We start from the raw sequence: 5,145 nt of genomic DNA, 5'->3' as shown, positions 1-5,145 counted from the left end.
TGTGTATAGATAAATTCGAAAGTTCTATCGCATTAGTATCAGTGATGGCACTGCTGAAGAACAGGAATATCTTGAGAGATTACACATCTAATGGTTTCTCTCGTGCCTCAAAGTTTTCTGAATGCTTATTTATGTATAATTTTTTTGATTTCTACTTCAGTTTTGGGGTTCCGTTGTAAATGGTATCAGATACCATCCAGACATGGTCCACCTGGATGGGGTCAAGTTCCCCATATTTATGTTAGTGGTGGCCTGGGACAGGGCATACGGGAACACTGTCCTTCCTCAGTGATCCTGTCCAGAGGGAGGGCACAGATGTTTTCACTGCTCAGTGTTCTCCTGAGACATTTTCTTAATTTCTTGACATAGATTTTCTGAAGAAAGAAACACAGGTGACCTTTCTGTACTATGAGAATTCAAACAGGACTGAAGGAGCTGTTTTCAACAGTCAGCCTCCTGCTGTGAAGCTCCCCACAAGAGGCACCTTGTGCAAACTCCCAGATCTTGTTGAGAATTGGAGGAGGCTCTGTTCTTTTGTTCAACCCTGGAGGAGAAATCACTCCATCTCCCACCACAGCAGGTCCTGAGGCTGTGAGGATCCCCTGAGCTGGCTTCAGAGACTAGGAATGATGTGCCGGTCTCTGTAGTAAAAGAAGAAGGGAAGGCCCTCTCCACCATCACTGGCAGTAGTGCTGAGCAGTACATATCTTCGCGTCGAGAAAGCTACATGCTGCAAGATATGGCCAAGCATCTGTAAGGGGAAGAACATTCCAGACAAATGGAGAAGCTGACTGAAAGTTACATATTCCCTAGGCCCAAGGCCTGTGGACCCTAAAGATAATGGAAAGTCTGTTTTGGTGGAATTCAGGGGATAATGAGGCAGGGACAGTGCCTGTCTCCCTCCTTTGTGACCTCCCCTGGGGAGATACCAACTGCTCAGGGCCCTCTGTCTACAGGGATGATCTTGGCCTAGCAGGCCCTGCTGCTGTCCTGGCAGCGGGCTTTGGGGGACAGCCAGAAATAACTCCCCACCCACATACCTGGACCTGGGTATTCTGCCCTCCCACATGCCACCTCACATATACTTGTCCAGCTGACACAGGGTGAAGACACTGAAAGTAAGCTTCCACACAAAAGAAGAGAGAAATGATGGTCCCTGAAACTGTTTTTCCTTCTTCCTTATTTTTGAGACAGGGTCTCCCCATTACCCCTACTGGCCTGGAGCTCACTATATAGACCAGGCTAGCCTCAAACTCACAGAGATATGCCTGCCTCTGCCTCCCGAGTGCTGGGATTAAAGGCACATGCCACCATACCTGGCCTAGCCCCTGAAACTCTTAAGGGACCTTCCCATTTCCACATTGGGCATTTTGTCAGGGACCAAAGGGCCTGGCTCAAAATTTAGTGTTCTGATTACAGTGTTCTGAACATGCTTTATCTCAAAGAACATGCTACTGAGCATCTCCAAGACTCACATTTCTCCTCTGTGATATGGACAACAGTGGGCTACCTTGGGATGATGTACATGAAGAGCCTGGTACACACTAGCTGCTAGTGACAACTCACACAGCAATTCCTTTATGCTGATACTTCTGGCTGAAAGCCCCAGCATGATCAAGATTTCTATCCAGGCCTGACCCCAGAGGTGGGCTCTGTAGAGTAATGTAATGGCTATTGACCATGCCACTTGGAGCAGCTGGGCCCCAGGCATGGCAAGGCCCATTTACCTTTCCAAATTGGAACAGCAGCATCTCAGCAGCCCAGCCAAAGTGATGCATGTTCTCCTCAAGGTCGCTGGCACTGTCCGGTCAGGCAGAAGACAGACTTGGCTCAGATGAAAGTCTCCATGAAAGGGTCCATTCCCCTCTTGACTCACTGGACAACTATGCCAGGAGGCCAGTCTCCTGGCCTGGGAGGTGGGCTGTGGAGGAAGCGGAAAAGCCAACAGCAGCCATGGGAAGTAGAGGAGTAAAGGGGGCACAGTTCTCCTTGGGGCCATTTCCCAGCTGTCATTTTCCCAAGCTTTACTCTGCACCCAGCCTGAAAAGGATATCAGGAGGCTGCCCAACACAGGAATCCCACTGTTGCCTAGCCACACCCCATACTCACTCCGTTGACATCTTCCACCAACTCGCTCACCCTGGTATCTCATGTTCCACTAGTAATAGTCTCTCTGGTGAGAGTACTCTTCCCCTGGGGTGAGAAGCCATCACCTCTCGCCCAGACCTGAATGGATAGACAGATGAGCAGAGCAGGAAGATGCTTCCCCCAAGATCGGGGCACACAGACAACTTCAGGTATTCGTTTGGCTCAAGCCACCACTCTGAGCAGGATGCTGTGAAAGTCCAGCCCTAGGCCACAGTTCCTGTGCCACAGATTTCCTGTGGAGAAGCCTGTGGCAGTTTGCTTACCTCCTGTGCTGGACAGAGGCCTCTGTGCCGGGTATGTCGGCCCCCTGTCACCTGGAATTCTTGCCTGTCTCCTGCTTCAGCTGCCTCAGTCTGCATCTAGTTGATCCCCACCTTGTGCCTCAGTGTCCACGGAGGCTCCTCCCTTAAAAGCAGAAAGACAGGTGAAAGGGACCCTCTTAGTGACGTTGAAATACACAGGACTTAGTCTTCACTGTGGGGCCTTTCTGTGCCTTAGCTTCCCATGTGACTCCTCCCCTCTGAACCTTTGCTCACTTCAGCCAACTCCCTCCTTGCTGCCTCCCCATACTCTGGTCCCCAAACGCTGCTGTCTCTATCTAGCTAAACATGTTCAGGTTATACCGAAGGCGGGTGGTTTGGGATTCCTTCTGAACTCATATGTTAAGTGAGTAAAATGACCATGTATCAATTGCAAAGAAAATTAGAAAACGCATAGATTAAAGAAATGCAGGGGTGCGTCGTGGCTGTCCCACCTACCTAGTTTTGTGTGACTGCTCTGCCCTCCCCTTCCTCCACTGGCTCCATTTTCTTCTGGGAAATGTGGCTTTCCTGTCGGACCCACAGGCAGCAGCATAGGCTTCGCACACAGCTCACCACTCTCCTCTTCACCCTCTTCCAGCGGGGAGAGACTGTGCTCTCGTCCTGTGGCTGAGCACTGGTGAGCCTTTCTTCGGATGTTTCCCAGAGGGATAAGCTCTTATCCTTTCTATTTGTGCCTATGGTGATCACACCCTGTGGGGCTTCCCAAGAGTTCTCTTTAGATCATGTATTCCAGGTGCATGAATTAGTGCCTATGGTGGTCACACCCTGAGGGGCTTCTCTAGAGTTCTCTTTAGATGGTGTATTCTGGGTGCATGAATTAGTGCCTATGGTGGTCACACCCTGTGGGTTCTCTACAGTTCTCTTTCAATGGCGTATTTCTGGGTCCATGAATTTGAGCCTATGGTGGTCACACTTTGAGGGGCTTCTCTACAGTTCTCTTTAGATGGTGTATTCTGGATGCATGAGATGGTCTTGGTGGTGATTACATCCTGTGGCACCTCCCAGGTCAGATTGTTTCCAGTAACACCCTTTGAGGATCCACTGACTGAAGATACACCTTTGCAGGTCATGGCACTTCCTTCTGAAGTGCTCTCTATGAGCTGAGCAACCACAGCACCGCACTGGGGTCCTTGGTTGTGAGGGTCCATGCCCTCCTGCTAGCAGGACAGTGTGGAAGGGATTATGTGGCTTTTGCTGCTTTCTTGAACCCTTACTCTCATCATGCAGCTGACGTTTAGTAAGGTGATGGTGGGATGGGAGGACTTTGTCATTCTCCTATGGAGAGTGAAGTTGACAGGACCTGCAGGGATCGTGGTAGCACCAGGCTGCATGGGCTTATTTCGATGGTTGGAGTTGTAGCCTTGAGGGGACTTATGTTTTAAAATTAGGTAAGTGGCCATGATATTATTAAATTAAAGTAGCTTTGTAAAACAAACAGCAGGGTGAAGGAGCACGAGAACCACGGGCATGGCAGATAGTGGAAAACAAGTCTGTACTGGGTATTGGAAGAGTAATCCAGGAGGATCCTCTTCCAAAATCGTGAAGCTTTACACTGTTTCTGCGCACACAGTCCGAATTTCTAGCATCCTTGCAGTGAAAGCAAAAGCACAGCCTTCAACCTCACCAGTCAGGCACCAACGGTCTCAGAACCCTCCTCGAGCTTTGAGCTTTAAAACTCTCTTAACTGATTGGCCACACACCCAGAACTCAGCCAATCAGACTGGCCTGGTGGGATGGACTCTCCTGATTGGGCAGAGTGGAGTGACTCTGCTTAAAAAAGATTTCATGATGAGGATGTGTTTATCTTTTATGCAAAGATAGTCTGAAATATACAAATCAATAAATAATACAGCATATGAAGAGAACCCAGGCCCAAAATTACACACCCACAAAGAAAAGGGAATTTTATCATTTTCTGGAAAATAGAATGAACTGGAGATTATTGTGTTCCATGTAACAAGCCAGTCACACAAAGCACATATCACCTGTTTTCTCTCACATGCAGAATCTGGAGGTTTGGGGGAGCCTGAACATAAAGGGGGCCCCACTCGGGATGTGGAAATGGGCAGAGTTCTGTTTGCCTGAGAAGGTCTGGCCTGGGCCTGTGTGCCTGAGCCACCACAGAGTCCAGTGTATGGTGCAAGGGCCCCGGGTGGTTCAAAATCCAGACTCTCACAGGCCTCAGGTTCTCCAGACCATAGGAACAAGGGCCAGTGACAGGAAATCCAATTAAAGTAGCTTTGTAAAACAAACAGCAGGGTGAAGGAGCATGAGAACCATGGGCATGGCAGGTGGTGGCAAACAAGTCTGTACCGGGTATGGGAAGAGTAATCCAGGAGGATCCTCTTCCAAAATCGTGAAGCTTCATACTGTTTCTGAGCGCACAGTCCGAATTGCTGGCGTCCTTGCAGCAAAAGTGAAAGCACAGCCTTCACCCTCACCAGTCAGGCACCAACTGTCTCAGAACCCTCCTGGAGCATTGTGCTTTAAATGCTCTCTGACCTGATTGGCCATACAACCAGAACTCGGCCAATCAGAGTGGCCTGGTGGGATGGACTCTCCTGATTGGGCAGAATGGAGTCACGTGACCTGTGTCTTGTAGGTAGAGAAGTGGAGGGAGGGGTTGGTGAACTCTTCAAGATAGGGTTAGGGACAACTTTTGCATGCTCAATCC

The sequence above is a fragment of the Nannospalax galili genome, unplaced genomic scaffold (assembly GCF_000622305.1).
Source record: "Nannospalax galili isolate Female #2095 unplaced genomic scaffold, S.galili_v1.0 scaffold243, whole genome shotgun sequence".
Lineage (NCBI taxonomy): Eukaryota > Metazoa > Chordata > Mammalia > Rodentia > Spalacidae > Nannospalax > Nannospalax galili.
Note: the sequence above shows the minus strand (reverse complement) of the source record.